Source organism: Ahaetulla prasina, chromosome 2, assembly GCF_028640845.1.
Source record: "Ahaetulla prasina isolate Xishuangbanna chromosome 2, ASM2864084v1, whole genome shotgun sequence".
Taxonomy (NCBI): domain Eukaryota; kingdom Metazoa; phylum Chordata; class Lepidosauria; order Squamata; family Colubridae; genus Ahaetulla; species Ahaetulla prasina.
In genome coordinates, this window is record NC_080540.1 from 2162224 (window position 1) to 2182502 (window position 20279).

Consider the following 20279-nt stretch of genomic DNA (forward strand, 5'->3'; position numbering starts at 1 on the left):
TTCCTCTTCTATCCTCTTGTCTAAATCATTGATGAAGATGAACAGATCTTGCGAATTCTGTTCTGTTCTTTTTTCCATGTTCAGGAGAGTTTTGTGTCCTTCGAGGAGGTGGCTGTGTCTTTCTCTGAAGAAGAATGGTCTCTTCTGGATCCGGACCAGAAAGCGCTGCATTCGGAAGTCATGCTGGAAAACCATAGGAACGTGGTCTCTCTGGGTAAGAGTTCTCTAGTCCCCAATCAGAGAGTTGGAGAAGACAGATTATAGTTAGTTTTTTATTAAAAAAACACTAATCAGATACTGTCTCCTGGGAGGGAGAAGGAAAGGATCTGGCCTTTTCGTACTCCAAGGAAGGAAGGAGTCAATGTCTCTTTGCTTAGATGCTTTCTCTGCCATTTCTTATCTGTTTTTCCATTTCTATTTGAATTTATCTGTGGGGGCTGAAAAGGACGAGGTTGCTTTTATGTGTCCTCTGGAGGTCATGTGAGAGGAATGTGTTGTCATTTGTTCTCTGAAACCTCCAAAATTGTGTGAGAACAGAACTTTCACACTCAGCCCATGGAAGAGCATTCTCCCAATCCAATTCAAGAGCAAAGGCCTCATGCAGTGTGACTCAGACCATCCTAGGGTACAGGTAATCTCTGAGTTATGACAGTTCACCTAGCGACCGTTCCAGGTTACGACCAGCCCTCCCCCTAGTCCTTGAGACCCAGTCCCGAAATTATGTGTGTTGCCGCACCACGTCCGTTGTTCACTTACAAATGACAGCAGAGGCGGTGCAACATTCAGTGCAAAAAAGTGGGTGGAAATGTCTATGTATCTCATAGAGTGAATATGGGCCTGTTTTTGGCCTCCCAAACCCACCATGTGTCCCATTTTTGCCTTCTCCGGCATCAGAGAGGGCAAAAACAGAATGAGCAGAGGCCAAAAACTATTTTTTTTCTTGCTTTCCTTCTCTAAACCTACATGCGTCTTATGGTCCACATTGGGAAAATGTGGCGAGCTGTCAGTTCCTTTGCCTACTTCGGTGCTATTGCAGAAAAAAGAGGCCTAATGTAGTGAGAGATTCGCAAGATCAGTAGTGGGAAATCTAGCAATATTTTTTTTTTTGTTTCAAAAAGTTTTATTTTAGCATTCATATCCAATAACATATTTAATGTACCATCATATACAATTAATCGGACCTGCCCGGTCACCACCCCTCTTCCCTTCTCTACCTTCTTCTACTTTCCACACCATCCTCCCCTTCTCTTATCTACCTCCTCTCCTCCTTCCTCCCTACTCCTTTCTTCTCCCTCTTCTATCCCTCTTCCTTCCTTTCCTCTTCCTCCTCTTCTCTTTCCTACCTCCTTCTCTCTTCTCCTTCCCTCCTTCCCATCATTCTGAAATGATAGCCAGGCAGCTCCGATCTTACATTGATTATACATCTTCAATCATCTCTGTACAACCATCAATCCATTTTCTACCTCATCCCCCCCTTCCCCTCCCTCCCCCCACCCCCCAGGACTTCCCAGAACCGAATACAGGGTATAAAACTAACAATCAAAAATTAAAATATAACACAAATCATAATCCATAGTCACTCCTTAAAACCTAACTGATCTCAGAAATTTCCAATTAAGTTCATATTTGTTCTTCATTAAAGTACATAGTTTTTAATATCCAACCTTCATCAATCAGTACCAAAACAACGTTCCATCTTCCAATATTCACCAAGGATTCTTCTGAAATGTCTTTCTTCCTTAAGCAGTCTCTCAAGAATAGTTCATATTTCCAACTTAAATTCTTAAATTTTACTGTCCAGCCTCCAAGGATAAACAATAATCCATCTTTTCATATCTTCGGTATCATTTACATACATCAAATCAGATTACAAATATTATTATTAATCCTATATTATCTCCACAATATATCAATTGTAATCATTAAAATCTTCACTTTACCTTACTTATATCAAATAACATTATTAAAATTACACCTATAACTTATCCAAAATATATCAGTTATAACAATTAAATTCTAGTTAACCATATAACAACATTACTTCCATCTCTCAAATATAATATTTAATCCAAATTAAATTTTACTATCCTCCAAAATTAAACAATATTCCATCTTCCTATTCCTTTATACCTCAAATATATCAAATAGTACCCCTAAAATTACACATTTATATCCAAAATAAATCCTTTACAAAAATTAACCATAATCATATATAATAAAATTAAACATTCTCCCTCCCCTTATCTTCTATCTTACACATTTTCCACGATCCATTCACCATTCAACTTAGCATCTATCGATTAAGGATTCCCAATCTTTAATACATTAGTGTAGAAGTCTCGTGCTTTAAAAACTGTATTAAGAAAATACTTTCTTCCTTTATAATTCACTGTTAAGCCAGCTGGAACCTCCCATCTAAAATATATCTGGTGTTTCTTAAGCTCATCCACTAAAAAGGCAAATTCTTTTCTCTTTCTTAACATTTTAGGAGGAATTTCCTTCATCATTATTATATCTTGTCCTAGTATTTGAAATTTATTTTTATAAAATGCTTGCAAAATTCCATACCTAATCTTCTTATTTGTAAAATAAATAACCACATCTCTCGGTAAACACTTCTGCCTTGCCAACCAAGAATTAACACGATAATTCAATATTAACTTCAAAATCTTCTGGTTCCACTCCATCTGTCTGAGCAAAGGCCTGAATAAAAATCTCTTTCAAATTTTCTTCCTTACATTCTTTTAATCCTCTCACCCTTATAGCATATTCCATTAATTTATATTGTAATATAACCCTTTCTTCATCTGCCCTATCTACCTTAACCTGAATATCATCTATTTTATTTTCTAAATTCAAATTAATTTGAACTTCATCTATTTTCCTTTGCAAATCTAAATTAATTTGGTTAATTTTTTCCAGTCTTTCCTCTGTTTGAATACTAGATAGCAATAATGGATTCCTTTAATTTTTTCATCTCTCTCTGTTCTTCCACCATATCTTTAAAATCCAATATTTCTTTCTCCATTTCATCAAATTTTTGATCTATTTCTGAAAGATGAACCTCCATAAGCTCCTGTAAAAAATTCCTTAAGCCATCTTTAATCTCTTCTTTCAATTTCTGTATCTGAAATGAGGAAATTTCCAGGATTTTAGAAGTAGTTAAATCTCTTTGCTTGAAAGCCATTTTTAAACTAAGTAATACCAAGAAGAAGGAAAAGAAAAAGAAAAAAGAAAAATTCACTAAACTTTTCTTCTTAAGCACTGTAATAAAAAAATAAAAAAGGATAAAAAATAAAAAATAAAAATTCCATTAAAAAAAAAATCTTGTTATATTCTTCTTAAAAATTCCACACCAGCAATTGTAATAAGCATTTCCTTAACTTTCACTTTTGATATACAAAATGCCATTTACTTGCAATACACAAAACGCCATTTCCTTTCATCATCTCCAGTCTTGACTACGAATACATTCTCTATCAGGGAGTTAAAATCTTGTTACAATCAAATGCTAACGCTCCAGTTTTCAGCTCTGTCCGCATTAGAGTCCTTCAATAATCCATTTCAGTCACGGAGATGGAGGCTGCGTTTTGTTCTGCCATTTGGCAAAAACGTTCCGGATTCTGGAGCTTTTTTCGGGCTATAGAAGGAGTGTTCCCATCAAGCTACCAGGAATCTTCCTGGTGCTTTCCTGGGGCTCTACTTCAGCCCGAATGCTCATCTCCCCCTCTTTGCCCGAGGGAAGAGATTTCCAAGTCACTTGACAGCAGATTAACGCTGTCTAAGCGGCTCTACAGAATCCACGGAACTGGCGGTCTGAGATAGACCGCCATTAACGAAGCGGAGCCACCCGGAAGTGGAAATCTAGCACTATTGATCTCACATGATCTTGCACTACAGTGCTGTAGGCCTCTGTTCTCTGCTAACCAAGGCCTGCACGAGATCCAGGGCAAAGTGCTTTGCAAAGAGAGAGAAGGCCTGTTCACTTTTAAAGACACTTGCCCTGGATCTCGTGCAGTCCTCAGTTCTTAAACAAACATCGGCCTAAAGTACTGCAGTGTGAGATCACGCAAGATTAGTAGCCTGAGATCTTGCACTACTGGTCTCATGTGATCTCGCACTAAAGTACTTTAGGCCTCCTTTCTCTGTGAACTGACACCTGTACCTGATCCGGCCAAAGAGCCCTTGCAAGCCGATGAGACTTTGGGTCAGGGAAATAGCTATTCTTGAAGCTTCCCAACCTTTCCAGTCTCAGCGCAAAGAGCCTTTACAAGCCAATGGGAGGCTTCAGCAAGGGATTTCGCTCCAAAGTCTCATCGCTGGGATCAAGGAACGGGCCAAGCGGGGGTCCCCCGGCCAGGCGGACACTGTGGAGCAGCTGCTCCAAGATTCACCAGGGAAGAAGGAGATTGTTTCAAAATTATTTCATTTCTCACAGTTCTCTGCTGATATTAACCCACCCTAATGTAATAAATACATTTAGGCAAGAAAAACAAAATTTACAGATACAGTATACGTGGTACCCTGCTCAATAGTTTTTGAACCATTTAGATATGAGCCAGCCATGTGCAGCAACTCCCAAAAAAGCCAACAGAGTTCTGGGTTTCATAAACAGAGGGATAGAATCAAGATCCTGTGAAGTGTTAATATCACTTTATAATGCCTTGGTAAGGCCACACGTGGAATACTGCATCCAGTTTTGGATGTAGTTTTTGATGTAAAAAAGATGTTGACAAGAGTAACAAAGATGATTAGGGGACTGGAGGCTAAAACATCAAGAACGGTTGCAGGAACTGGGTATGTCTAGTTTAATGAAAAGAAGGACTGGGGTGACACGTTGGCAGTGTTCCAATATTGCCACAAAGGAGAGGGAGTCAGGCTGTTCTCCAAAGCACCTGAAGGCAATGGGTTGAAATTAATCAAGGAGAGAAGCAACTTAAAACTAAGGAGAAATTTCCTGACAGAGCAATTAATCAGTGGAACATCTTGCCTCCAGAAGATGTGAATGCTCCAACACTGGAAGTTTTTAAGATGTTGGATAACCATTTGTCTGAAGTGCTCCTGCCTAAGCAGGGGGTTGGACTAGAAGACCTCCAAGGTCCCTTCCAACTCTTGTTATTCCATTCTATTCCTTAACTCGAAACTGACCGAGTGAGATTTGCATATATATACCATAGATAATTGTAAAGAAAGAGATGTTTTCTAGATATTTTCAAAGCTTTCATGACTTATGAATATAGAAATCATCCTGTCTATATCACACCACTGTAAGCATGCAAACATATCACCTAATGGAATTTCAGAGAAACTCAGAAGGAAATTCATTTGACTTTCTACACCATAATCTTTTTCTCTAACCTTGTAATCATTTTTATTTCCCTTTTGCTTTGAAGGTAATAATGGGCAGGAGAATCAAGATTTCTGTCAACTGTTCCAAGTGATCTATGCTAAAGATGGAACAGAGAAGTTTGGAATTCGAATGGAATTAGGAAGCCATGAGAGAAACCAGTCAAAGAATTGGAATCGGGAAAGTTCATCTTCCACCGATGCTCCGATGGAAGACTTTCTTGCCCAACAAGAGAAAATAAGGGAAAAATATGTTGAGAAAAGTGTGAAGCTAATCAAAGCTAAAATACAAGTAAATGAACACTATTTAACCCAAAACAAAGGAGAAGATGCTATAAGAAGACACAACGGACAAAATTACAATGGGACATTCATTCTTTCTCTTGGAAATAACTTCCTTACATCTGAAAAAACGATTGACACAAAAGAGGAACCTTATAAATGTTTGGAATGTGGAAAATGTTTTAGAATAAGCGGGCAACTCACTATCCATAAAAGGATTCACACAGGGGAGAAACCATTAAAATGCATGGAGTGTGGAAAAACCTTTACTCGAAGAGATAATCTTATTTCTCATAAGATTCTCCACACAGGGGAGAAGCCGTATAAATGCATGGAGTGTGGAAAGACCTTTGCTCAAAGAGGTAATCTTATTTCCCATAAGATGACCCACACAGGGGAGAAACCATTTAAATGCATAGAGTGTGGAAAGACTTTTGCTCGAAGAGATAATCTTATTTATCATAAGATGATCCACACAGGAGAGAAGCCGTATAAATGCATGGAGTGTGGAAAGACCTTTGCTCATAGCAGTAAACTTACTAAACATAAAAGAAACCACACAGGGGAGAAACCATTTAAATGCACGGAGTGTGGAAAGACCTTTGCTCATAGCAGTACACTTACTAAACATAAAAGAAACCACTCAGGAGAGAAGCCGTATAAATGCATGGAGTGTGGAAAGACCTTTGCTGAAAGAAGTCATCTTATTTCCCATAAAATGATCCACACAGGAGAGAAGCCGTATAAATGCATGGAGTGTGGAAAGACCTTTACTCAAAGAAGTACTCTTATTTCCCATAAGATGATCCACACAGGGGAGAAACCATTTAAATGCATGGAGTGTGGAAAGACCTTTGCTCGAAGAGGTGGTCTTGTTTCCCATAAGATGATCCACACAGGAGAGAAGCCATATAAATGCATGGAGTGTGGAAAGACCTTTGCTCAGAGCAGTGGCCTTAGAAGACACACAAAGCTCCACACAGGAGAGAAGCCATATAAATGCATGGAATGTGGAAAGAGCTTTGCTCAGAGCAATGGACTTAGAAGACACAAAAATATCCACTCAGGAGAGAAGCCATTTTAATGCATGGAATGTGGAAAGAGCTTTGCTCAGAATGGTCCTCTTACTTCTCATAAAAGGATCCACGCTCAGGGGAAACTATATAGCAATAGCAATTCCACTTCGATTTATATACAATTCCACAATGCTTTACCACTTTATCTCTGAGCAGTTTGCAAAGTCCCCAGCAATCTGGGTCCTCATTTTAGCAACCTCAGAAGGATGAATTAACTACTAAAAGTAATCTATATGAGTTGAAGGTGTTTTCAATAAAATGCCAATTTGAAACTTTTCAGTTTCTACTTACTTAAAAATGCTCCATCCATTTTCTTGCTGAAATATTTTTTCTCATCCAGAATTTGCATTTTTGCTCAAACAAATAGTCACAATTTTCACTTTGTAAAGCCACTGCCTTCTTTTTAGCTATTCCACAAAGATCTTTAATGTTCCCAGATGCAAATGGGCTTATTATGAAAAAACAACAACAGCCCACACCTGAAATGTTTTTCTTTGTCTGGGTGGTAACCAGATTAGAGCCCTGTTTTAAATTAAGAGTTATTAAAAACAATCTCCAAAACTGAGAAATTGTTAGCAAAGTACTTGGAACCGGAACAGACCTTTTAAGGATCCTCTTGGGGGAGGCTCACTCAGGACCGTCACTCCCCACCCCAATTAATCCATCTAAGAATTGTGCCAGTCTCCACCCCTTCCCTCTGCCTCCAAATGAAAAGGAGACCCTGAAAGGAAGCTGGGGGAAGGTCTCAGCAAGAGAAGATCCAGGCTGCCATTCTCCCCCTCCTTCCTATCTGCCACTTTCAACCTCCATTTTCAGAGGTTGCAAAAAAGCCAGAAATTCACCAGCTAGTGGGAAAAAAACATCTTTTTGCATCTGAGAGCAGAAATATGTCACGAGGGCTGAGGAGAAAAAAGATGGGGAAGAAAAGTAGAATATAAAGCGAAACCTTCAGTTTAAATAAGATATTTTACAGGGTCTGCAGGAAAAACACAGGAATGGCCTCCCCCTCTTCTTCCCTTTCATCCCCCCACCACCAGGCAGGCCCACACTGCAGGGGGCTGGTTGATAGGCAGGGATAGGAGAATTCACACACCCTTTCAGAGTTTATGGAAATCTCCCTAATTCTCTTAATTAGGGGGTTAATCAAGAGGAGGGGATCTCCCTCCCCCTCCCTGCAGATGTTTCATATGAAGAAAGAAGATGGGACTAGGATGTGGGTGTCAGCAAAAGGGGGAGTCTGGTGTCATTTGCCCAGAAATTGTGTGAAATGTCACAAAGAAAAAAGGGAACCACAGCCCATAAAGAATGGCCTCCGCCTTCCCTTCCTTTTTGCATTTTCCCAAAACTCAGAAAAATTCTGGGCAAGATTTGTGTGTGTGTGTGTTTCATTGCAATGTAAAATTTCTGGCTTCTACAAGAAAAAGCTGCAAACATTTTCAAAAATTTGCTGTGTCTAAAGCAAGGGAGGGTTCCACCCCACACACATTTTGTTTTTTGTTTTTTAAAAGAAACAATGAAAGACTAAAAAATCACCAATAACTTATAGGAGAGGATGAGATGAGTGAGGAAGAGGAGAAACTCACCTGCAGGAGGTTGGATGGGAGTTGCTGAAAAGAGAAAAAGACCCAATCAGGATTGTTCCACTCCGGACTTTGCAATTAGCCTGAAAAGGCCAGTTAACTCTAGCAAACAGGTTTTCATACAGATCAAATTTATAATAGGCATCCTCAAATCAAAGACTTAAGGTGAGATTCATCCGAATATTCATAATTTGCCGCGAATTGAAAACATATTTGTTTATTCGCGCGGGGCTAGCTTAAGCTTTTTAAACTGTTTAGATTTTAAATTTTAAATTCTATTTATGTTTTAAATTGGGGTTTTTAGATTTTAAATATTTTAATTTTTCGGCCAATTGTGTAATAAGTTTCTTAATTTAGTTTTAAAAATTTAAAAATATTAATAAAACCCCGAATTAAAATTTAACACTATTATGCCAGTCCCGCTTGAACAAATAGATGTGTTTTTAGCTCACGACGGAAGGTCCGAAGATCAGGCACTTGACGTAAGCCAGGGGGAAGTTCGTTCCAGAGCGTTTTCAAAAATTTGCTGTATCTAAAGCAAGGGAGGGTTCCACCCCACACATATTTTGTTTTTTGTTTTTTAAAAGAAACAATGAAAGACTAAAAAATCACCAATAACTTATAGGAGAGGATGAGATGAGGGAGGAAGAGGAGAAACTCACCTGCAGGAGGTTGGATGGGAGTTCCTGAAAGGAGAAAAAGACCCAATCAGGACCGTTCCACTCCGGACCATGCGATTAGCCTGAAAAGGCCAGTTAACTCTAGCAAACAGGTTTTCATACAGATCAAATTTATAATAGGCATCCTCAAATCAAAGACTTAAGGTGAGATTCATCCGAATATTCATAATTTGCCGCGAATTGAAAACATATTTGTTTATTCGCGCGGGGCTAGCTTAAGCTTTTTAAACTGTTTAGATTTTAAATTTTAAATTCTATTTATGTTTTAAATTGGGGTTTTTAGATTTTAAATATTTAAATTTTTCGGCCAATTGTGTAATAAGTTTCTTAATTTAGTTTTTTAATTGTATATTGTGTATTATTTTTTAGCCTGGCTGTACACCGCCCTGAGTCCTTCGGGAGATAGGGCGGTATATAAATGTGATTAATAAATAAATAATAAATAAAATAAATAATAAAAGGCCAGTTAACTCTAGCAAACAGGTTTTCATACAGATCAAATTTATAATGGGCATCCTCAAATCAAAGACTTAAAGTCAAGGTGAGATTCATCCGAATATTCATAATTTGCCGCGAATTGAAAACATATTTGTTTATTCGCGCGGGGCTAGCTTAAGCTTTTTAAACTGTTTAGATTTTAAATTTTAAATTCTATTTATGTTTTAAATTGGGGTTTTTAGATTTTAAATATTTTAATTTTTCGGCCAATTGTGTAATAAGTTTCTTAATTTAGTTTTTTAATTGTATATTGTGTATGTTTTTAGCCTGGCTGTACACCGCCCTGAGTCCTTCGGGAGAAGGGCGGTCTAGAAATTAAATAAATAAATAATAATAATAATAATAATCTATTCCATTTCCTAGTGTAAAAGAACAGTAGATTTGTCCCCCTGTTCAGGAAGCATTTGTTGTGTCTCGTTCGCTTTCCCCGCAGCTGGGCCCTTCTTATCTCCTTCCGAACGCTGAGGAATGTCCTGGCATGCCTCCAGGCCCCAGCCCTGGCACCATGCCCAGACAGGCCGAGGAAGAAGAAGTGCTTCCAGCCCCCAGCCCTGGCTCCATGCCCAGGCAAACGGAGCAACTAGACCCCTCCCCCTCCCCCACAGCATGTGAGCCTGAGGAAGGTCAATTACCAACAGCTGGAGAATTGATAGGCGGGGTCAACAGAAGGAAGGGAGGGGCAGGCCTGGATAAGTGCTGAGTCATGGAGCCACACCCCATGGTCTACATAAAGGATCTGCTTTCTGGCATTCTCTGAGTCAGGCAAAGTCTACCTTATATTGCTGAAGTCACTTCCTGGTCTCCTGCCTGCCTTGAGAACTTTGCTAGGACTTTGGCAGAGCTGCAGAGGCACGCCTGATACGGAGTTCCCCGACCCGGCCGTCAGCGGAGGAGTGGGATACGACAGCATGTTTCTCTCCTTAGCAATTCGTAATAACGGGCTTTGTTCTACATGCAGGCAGAGAGCCTCTGGGCAATCAGACACACAGATGTGGTCACATGTCCTGGACCACTGACCACCAACCAGTGGTCTGTGGAAAAATTATTATGTTGCACTAAATACTATTTATCTTTTTAAAAAAATCGTATTAGTGGTCTGCAAGATTTAAAATTATGAATTTTGTGGTCCCTGAGGACCGAAAGGTTGGTGACTCCTGATCTAAACTCAAGTGCTGTGGGCTGGATGTGACCTGCGGGGTGCTTAAATCTGGCCCATGGGGCAGACCTGGAAATAGCAAAGGACTGGCCCGCGGTGCCTCTGGCAGCCTGTTTTGGCTGGCAAACTGCTGCAGGAGGCTGTCCAGGCCAAAAATAGGCAGGGGTGCGTGCGGGCCCCCTGCATCCCATTTTGGCTGGCAGGGTACTGCAAGATGTGTCAATCCCATCTCACCCCCTCCCTCTCCCGCCAGCCTGCAGAGGAGAACTACAATGTTGATCCAGGCCTCAAAGAAATCCAGTTTGACACCCTTGTCCTAAAAGGTAATCTCTGTTTTTTCAATAGACAGAGGGATAAATCGCATTTACACACCATTCAAAGAGGACAATGGGAAACCTAGGAAGGGAAGAAAAAGACACACCTCTCCTCCAACAGCCAATAGATAAGAAGGGATCAGCACCACATAAATAAGGACATCCCCCTCCCTGGGACTTACCTCTCTGACCAATCACAGAATTGCTCTGGGAAACACCCTCCCCCCATAGTTCGTGTTGGGTTGGTCGAGTAAGGAGTTCGAGACCGGAATCGTGACAACACCTTTTTATTTAGAGTGTGACTTCAGCAAAAGGTGCAGGCAGGATGCTCTCCTTATATACACACTTGGATCAGTTGGCCACCAATAGAATTCAAATGTTTTCCCGCTGGAATTTCCCGCTGGAATTTACCACCAATGGGATCATACACAACACTCCTCCCCCCCTGAATTGCACTTCACCCAGGTTTTTTTTGTTTTTTTTGTTCAGCAATTGTAATAATATTCAGTCTTCTTGAGGAGGGGTCTCACAACCGCCTCTTTCAAGGCGGCGGGGAAAACCCCTTCCAACAATGAAGCATTTATAATTCCCCGGAGCCAGCCTCATGTCACCTCCTGAGTGGCCAGCACCAGCCAGACATGGAATACAGGCGTCCCACAGGCAGTGGTGCGTTGGGCAGAAGGTCTACGGGGCAATCGTAGGGCTGATGCGGGGGTAGTCGGTCCGCCTCCGTCCATGGCTATGCCCTCGGGCGAGATGATATGCCAGAGGAATTCTATGGAAGTCCAGAAGAAGACGCATTTTTCCAGCTTCGCATTGAGTTGTTGCTCCTGCAAGCGTTGCAGAACCAGACCCACGTGTCGAAGGTGGCTTTCCCTGCGCAGGATAGGTGTTACATGGGAGCTTCGAACTGCTCCCTCAATAACCCGCGCAGCCGCATTCTGGACTAACTGGAGTCTCCGGGTACTCTTCAAGGGGAGCCCCATGTAGAGAGCATTGCAATAGTCATCAATGCTCGGTAGCCTAACAGTCATCAACCTGGTAGCCTACCGACTGACCCTGCCACGATCCATGCGGATCCACCCCGTCTTTCACCGGTCCCTTCTGGTTTCCTGAGGCTACACCGAGTCCCCTTTGGTGCCCAACAGCACCCGTCACCGTTGCCGGGGACGGGTCGGAGGAATATGAAGTCCACAGCGTACGAGACTCCCGCTGGCTGAAGGGTCGTTTCCAATATTTGATCGCGTGGAAGGGATACGGGACTGATTTCTCCTGGCCAGATGCCTCCGACGTTCAGGTCTTCCATGAACAGAACCCAGCCCGACCACATCCCGAACGTCAGCCCCAGGGGAAGGGCCCTGCGATGAGGGATAGTGTTGTGACCCAGGTTCCTGGACTCAACTCCTAGACTCGGATGATTCAGAAAGTGAGGGAGAAGACCTGGCAAGGCCTGCTTCTCCTGGGCCCTCTCCCTCACTGGCACCCACCCAAAGGGAGGAGGAGGGGCCGGCAAGGCCTGATTCTCCCGGGCCTTCTTCTGATTTGGCAACGCCCCAAGAAGAGTTTTGGCTTGATGCAAGACTGCGCAGACGTGACCGGCGCGCGCAACAGAGGAGGCGTTGGGACAAAGCCAAAGAATGAGTCATGCAGTGACATCTACTTAGACTATAAAAGAGTAGGCGGAACTTCCTGGCTTTTTGTCTTGGACAAAGCAGTGAATTTGCGCGGGCAAACTGTATCAATGGAGGGAAGAATATATTTGTGAGTAACTCTGGCCTTATCTATAATTTCCTAGTTCGAATTCTCTCATCCCCTCTCCTCCCTCTTGGTAATTATCTGGGGAGTAGTTTGGGTTTAAACGGTCGAGAGTACAATGAAGTTTGCACCCCATGAGGAGTTCGCCGGGCTTAGGCCTGTGGCCGGGCAAGGTGTGACATGCTGTGAAGTCAAGAAAATGTCAATGCGCTCTTGCCAGTCCCCTGGCCCCAAACGTGCTAGTGCTTCCTTTGTGGTTCTCACGAATCTTTCAGCCAAACCATTGGTTGATGGTTTGTGAGGAGCCAACGGCGCGTGTCGGATTCCCAAACCAGGCAGGTAGCTTTCGAATTGTAGAGCAGTAAATTGGGGCCTATTGGCAGATACTAGGGTGTCAGGAAGCCCATGTGTTGAGAATAATCTCCGAAGAATTCGGATGACGGCTTCCGTTGTTGTAGATTTCATTAGGAATACCTCTAACCACTTTGAATATGCATCGACAATTATCAAAAATGTTTGGCCATGAAAAGGGCCGGCAAAATCAATGTGGATGTGGGACCAGGGATTTCGTAGTCGTTCGCATTCTCTGACTGGGGCAGCCGGGGGGGGCAGGTCTGGACTCTTGGCACGGGGAGCACTGTGCAATCCATTTTTCTATGTCCTTGTCAATTTGTGGCCCCCAAACGTAACTCCTGGCGAGGCCTTTCATTTGCACTATGCCAGGATGACTCTCGTGCAACATGTCTAGAACCCTGGATCTTAGTGCTACTGGCACCACCACCCTGTCTCCCCACAACAAACAACCCCCTTGTGTGGCTAGCTCATTTTGCTTATTTCCAAAATCCTTGAATTCATCTGCTAATCTACTAGTGGGCCACCCTCTCTGTACGCAACCCATCACTATTCTTATTTGAATGTCGCGCCGTGAAGCTTTTGCAAGGGCCGTTGAGGTCAATGGGCCCCGTTGTCATAAAGTCAATGAGCAGAGCCGGTGTCCCTGGGGTTGGATCCTCTACTAGTCTTGGCAGTGGGCATCTGCTTAGGGCATCAGCATGCGTTAAGTCCTTGCCGGGGCGGTGGATCAGTTTGTAGTTGTAAGCTGCCATAAACAACGCCCATCTCGTCAGCCTAGGGGATAATGCAATGGGAGTGGGTTGGTCCCCGGCCAGTAGTCCTAGAAGTGGTCGGTGGTCGGTAACGAGTTCGAATTGTCTCCCAAAAAGGTATTCAAGAAACTTCTTTACCCCAGAGACTGCAGCCAGGGCTTCCTTTTCCAGTTGGCTATAATTTCTTTCTGGGCTGGACAGAGTTTGGGAGAAATAAGCAATTGGTGCCTCGGAACCATTAGGCAGCCGATGACTAAGGACAGCCCCCACTCCAAAAGGGGATGCGTCGCAGACTAAAACTAACGGCAGAGTGTGATTGTATTGGATTAGGAGACTGTCTTCCATCAGGAGTTCCTTAACTTTAGAAAATGCCTTTGCTTCCTCCTTTCCCCAGAACCATGGTCTTTTGTTAGCCAATAGTCTGTAAAGGGGCTCTGCCACTGTGGCTTTTTGTTTTAAGAATACAGCGTAAAAATTCAGGAGACCAAGGAAAACTTGCAGTTCTGTCTTATCCTTGGGGGTGGGTGCCTCCTTTATTGCTTTAATTTTCGACTCAGTGGAGTGGATAGCCCACCTGGTCGATTCTGTATCCCAGGAATTCAACTGAGGGCACCCCTATTTGGCATTTCTCTCGTTTCAATTGAAGTCCTGCGTTTCTAAATGCAGTCAGGACTTCTCCTAGTCTAATCCTTAGCTGGTGCTGGTCGTCAGCAGAAATTAGGACATCATCGAAATAAGGCACTACCCCAGGGATCCCTTGTAACAGTCTCTCCATCAGATTTTGGAATAGTCCTGGTGCCACACTGACTCCAAATTGTAGCCGGGTGCATTTGAATGCTCCTCTATGGGTCACTATTGTTTGGGCTTCTGCTGTGGCGTTGTCAACGGGCAACTGCTGGTAAGCCTGGGCTAGGTCAAGTTTTGCGAAAACTTTCCCTGAGCCCAACGAGTGCAACAAATGTTGCACTACCGGCACTGGATAGGCACTCTTTCGTAGGGCTCTATTTAGGGTTGCCTTATAGTCTGCGCAGATGCGGCCAGACCCATCGGACTTGATGGGCATTATTATAGGGGTTTCCCATATAATAATAATAATAATAATAATAATAATTATTATTATTATTATTATTATTATTATTATTATTATTATTATTATTATTATTATTATTATTATTATTATTTAATTTTTATACCGCCCTTCTCCCGAGGACTCAGGGCGGTGAACAGCCAGATAAAACAATACAATATATTACAATAAAAACACTATTAAAAAACTTATTCAATATGGCCTAAATTTAAAATAAAATACATAATATAAAATAAACCCCAGTAAAATCCAATTAAAAACCCTATTAAGCCAGTCCTGCTCGGAAGAACAGATATGTCTTCAGCTCGTGGCGAAAGGTCCGGAGGTCAGGAAGTTGTCGAAGTCCTGGGGGAAGCTCATTCCAGAGGATAGGTGCCCCCACAGAGAAGGCTCTCCCCCTGGGGGTCGCCAGCCTACACTGTTTGGCTGACGGCACCCTGAGAAGACCCTCTCTATGGGAGCGTACCGGCCGGTGGGAGGCATGTGGTAACAGAAGGCGGTCCCCAAGATATCCCGGTCCTATGCCATGGAGCGCTTTAAAGGTGGTAACCAACACCTTGAAGTGCACCTGGAAAACCACAAGTAGCCAGTGCAGCCTGCGCAGGATCGGTGTTATATGGGACCCACGAGTGGCTCCCTCTATCACCCGCGCGGCTGCATTCTGGACCAACTGAAGTCTCCGGGTGCACCTCAAGTGGAGCCCCATGTAGAGAGCATTGCAGTAGTCCAGGCGAGAAGTGACGAGGGCGTGAGTGACCGTGCATAAGGCATCTCGGTCTAGAAAGGGGCGCAACTGGCGGACCAGGCAGACGTGGTAAAAAGCTCTCCTGGAGACGGCTGCCAAATGATCTTCAAAAGACAACCGTCCATCCAGGAGAACACCCAGATTGCGCACCCTCTCCATTGGGGCCAATGATTCGCCCCCAACAGTCAGCCGCAGTTGCAGCTGGCTGTACCAGGATGCCGGCATCCACAGCCACTCAGTCTTGGAGGGGTTGAGCTTGAGCCTGTTTCTCCCCATCCAGACCCGCACGGCCTCCAAACACCAAGACAGCACTTCAACAGCTTCATTGGGGTGGTCAGGGGTGGAAATGTACAGCTGGGTGTCATCCGCGTACAGTTGATAACTCACCCCAAAACCATTGATGACCTCACCCAGCGGCTTCATGTAGATGTTGAACAGGAGAGGCGAGAGAACCGACCCCTGTGGCACCCCACAAAGGAGGCGCCTCGAGGTCGATCTCTGCCCCCCTGCCAACACCGTCTGCGATCGGTCGGAGAGATAGGACGAGAACACCGAAACATGGTGCCTCCCACTCCTAATCCCCCCAACCGCCGCAGCAGGATACCATGGTCAATGGTATCAAAAGCCGCTGAGAGATCTAGGAGAACCAGGGCCGAGGAATAACCCCTATTCCAGGGCCCTCCAGAGGCCCTCCAGAGGTCATCCACCAATGCGACCAAAGCTGTCTCCGTGCTGTACCCGGGTCGGAAACCAGACTGGAACGGGTCTAGATAGACAGATTCATCCAGGTACCGGGGTAACTGATGTGCCACCACACTCTCGACAACCTTCACCACAAAGCGAAGGTTGGAGACTGGACGGTAGTTTCCCAAAACAGCTGGGTCCAGGGAGGGCTTCTTGAGGAGGGGCCTCACCACCGCCTCTTTCAAGGCGGTGGGAACAAGACCCTCCCTCAAAGAAGCATTGACAATCCCCTGTAGCCAGCCTCGTGTAACCTCCCGGGTGGCCAGCACCAACCAGGAGGGACACGGGTCCAATAAACATGTGGTGGCATTCAGTCGCCCCAGCAACCTGTCCATGTCCTTGGGAGCCACAGGATCAAACTCCTCCCAGATGGTCTCAACAAGACTAGCCTCCGTCACCTCGCCCGAAACTACCCAATTTTGGTCCAAACTGTCCCGAAGCTGAGCGATTTTGTCAAACAGATACCTGCTGAAATCCTCAGCACAACCCTGTAAGGGATCATCGCACCCCTCCTGATGAAGGAGGGAGCGAGTCACCCTAAACAGGGAGGCTGGGCGGTTCTCTGCTGACGCAATGAGGGTAGAGACATAGGCCCGCTTGGTCTCCCTCAATGCCACTAGATAGGTCTGAGTAAAAGACCTAACTAGTGTACAGTCAGCTTCAGAACGGCTGGACCTCCAAGCGCTCTCTAGCGTCTTCTCTGGCGCTTCATCTCCCTCAGCTCCTCAGAAAACCAAGGAGCTGGTTGAGACCTATGCCGGGTCAGAAGCCACAAAGGCACGACACGGTCCAAAGCGCCCACCACGGCCTGTTCCCAGGCCGCAACAAGCTCCTCGGCCAAGCTGTGGGCCAGATCGCCGGGGAGCGGCCCAAGCTCCATCAGGAACCTCTCCGGGTCCATCAGTCGCCTGGGACGGAACCAACGTATTGGTCCCGTCTCCCTGCGGTGTTGAGTGGCGGTCCGAAAGTCCAGACGAAGGAGAGAGTGGTCTGACCATGACAAAGGTTCAGTGATTAATTCTCGTACTTCCAGATCACTCAACCACTGTCCAGAGACAAAAATCAGATCCAGTGTGCTTCCCCCGACGTGGGTGGGGCCGTCAATTAGTTGGGTCAGGTCCATGGCCGTCATGGAGGCCATGAACTCCCGAGCCGCCGTTGACGACACACCGGCTGATGGCAAGTTGAAATCCCCCATGACCATAAGCCTAGGGGTATCAACTGCCATCCCGGCTATCATCTCCAACAACTCGGGCAGGGCTGTTGCCACGCAGCAAGGAGCCAGGTAGTGATCAACAAGCCCACCTGCATCCTACGCCCCCACTTCACGTAAAGGGATTCACAACCGGCTATCTGAGGAACAGTGGCCTACATCGGCTCCAGACTCTCTCTAATAACCACCGCCACCCCTCCACCCCTACCTTGGTCCCTCGGCTGATGAAATGCCCAGAAACCTGGTGGGCACATCTCCACCAGGGGTATCCCTCCTTCAGTGCCCAACCAAGTTTCCGAAATGCCCATAAGGTCCGCAGACCCACCCTGTATAAGATCATAAATCACGGGGGTTTTATTTACTACGGACCTAGCATTGCATAACATCAGCCGAAGGTCCAAGCCCTGAGGATACTGGCCACTTGGGGAACGGGAAAAGTCTGAGGGACCAGAGCGCACAATCGCTTTTAAAACAGCGAGTGCGCACCCCCTGAACGTGATACGGTCCCCCACTTCCGCCATATCTGCCTCTCCCACTTACCGTACTGATGGAACGGCCCTCTGGAATTGGAACAGAAGGCTTCCCCGTTACCACCGAACCTAATGAAGTATCACCGCGAGCAATCGCAAGAACTGGTTCCCTCCCCCACAGGTTTCCCCCGATACCCGTTTTATCCCTCCCACCCCTTAAAAATTGTTTATCTAAAAAATCCCATAGGTTCTTTTTCAGCGCATGCCATCTCTCTGGGTCCCAAAACCCGTCATTGAGATAGGCCCTCGATAACGTAGAGGGCCATTTCTGTGAAGCGGAGGACCCTCGCAGATGATGGAGCTCAGCCGAAGAATAAATCATATCTCGAAACAGGCATAAATGGTGCGTAGATGAATGTGTCCCTCACCCGCAGAAGATGGTAAAGCAGTCATATTTGGGTCGATGACGTAAGACCCACAGATGGTAAAAAACGATGGTAAAAAATGATGGACATTCTCACATGGAATCCTCTTTCTAGATGTAAAAAATAGTTGGTGTCAGCATCTTCCCAGCATCTTCCTGGTCGATGGGGACGAGGATTCCCTGCTGGAGTAACTTATCCAGTTCCTTATCTATTTTTGGCTTAAGTGCGAAAGGAACCCTCCTTGCTTTGAGTCTAATGGGTGCTACCCCTGGGTCTAGGTTGAAGGATATAGGGGTTCCCATGTACTTGCCCAAGGTTCCGGTGAAAACGTCTTGGAATTCGCGAAGAAGGTCGTCATTCCTGTATTGGCAGTCTGCTTGAATTTCTAGCACTCCGAATAGCCCGATCCCTAATGGGCGGATCCAATCCCAACCCATGAGGCTTGGGAGGTTTCCTCACACGATGGTGATAGGCAGCTTCTCTTTGTATTGCCCGTAGACTACGTTTACGGTGGCCATGCCTTCCATGGGAACTTTGTTGCCTTGGAAATCACGGATGCGCATGTATTGGGCTTGTAGGTGATTTTTCTTAATGTGCGGCAACAATTCTTGAACTGTGGACCAGGATATGATAGTGACGGGTGATCCGGTGTCGATTTCCATCTTGATCTTTTGGCTGTCCACGGTGACTATGGTGTACGTTTTTTCTTCTGGTTTCATGATGGCGCTGCCGATGGTGACTAGGTTTGCATATGCGCCCTTTTTTGGGTGGCCATTTTGCTCGCGCTTGCACGGTGATGTCTGCTGGCTAACTGGCTGCCTGTTGTGACCCAGGTTCCTGGACTCGGATGATTCAGAAAGTGAGGGAGATGACCTGGCAAGGCCTGCTTCTCCTGGGCCCTCTCCCTCCCTGGCACCCACCCAAAGGGAGGAGGAGGGGCCGGCAAGGCCTGATTCTCCCGGGCCTTCTTCTGATTTGGCAACGCCCCAAGAAGAGTTTTGGCTTGATGCAAGACTGCACAGACGTGATCGGCGCGCGCAGCAGAGGAAGTGTTGGGACAAAGCCAAAGAATGAGTCATGCAGTGACATCTACTTAGACTATAAAAGAGTAGGCGGAACTTCCTGGCTTTTTGTCTTGGACAAAGCAGTGAATTTGCGCGGGCAAACTGTATCAATGGAGGGAAGAATATATTCGTGAGTAATTCTGGCCTTATCTATAATTTCCTAGTTATCTCCAGAGACTTGGCAGGCCCATGGGTAGACGTGGCCAGAACATTTATCTATGTAAATAAATTAGAAAAGGCGGCCTTTGACTGACTCTTTGTTGGGAGTATTGGGGGAGGGAAAAGAACATTTTGTCCAAGACCCCGACTAAACCATCTTGCACCAAAGATGGACCAGCAGCAGGTACAGCAGCAGTTACAGTAGCTACAAGCGGCTAATCAATAGCTACAGCAGCAAGTGGCTCACTTGGCAGGCCAACTTGCTGCCGGGAATGTGCCTGCAGCCCCCCACGTCCTCCCACTCCTCCTCCTCATCGCAAGTGCCCGATAACCGTGCCGGATAAGTTTTTTGGGCAGCCTAAGATGTTCCCGACCTTCTTGGGACAGTGCCAGCTCTACATGGCTATGCGGCCAGAGGATTTCCCAGACGACTGGGCTAAGGTGGCCTTCGTGATTAACCTTCTTTCCGGCTCGGCTGCCCGATGGGCCACGCCCCTCTTGCTCCAGGACAGCCCCCTGCTGGCGGACCAACAGCGTTTTTGGCAGCACCTGCGCATCAAGTACAAGGACCCCGTTTGG

General features: G+C 45.2%; 1 pseudogene; it reads left to right on the forward strand.

Moving 5' to 3' along the window:
• LOC131192844 (zinc finger protein 420-like) overlaps positions 1-20279 on the forward strand; it is a 37917-nt pseudogene that overhangs the window by 2661 nt on the left and 14977 nt on the right.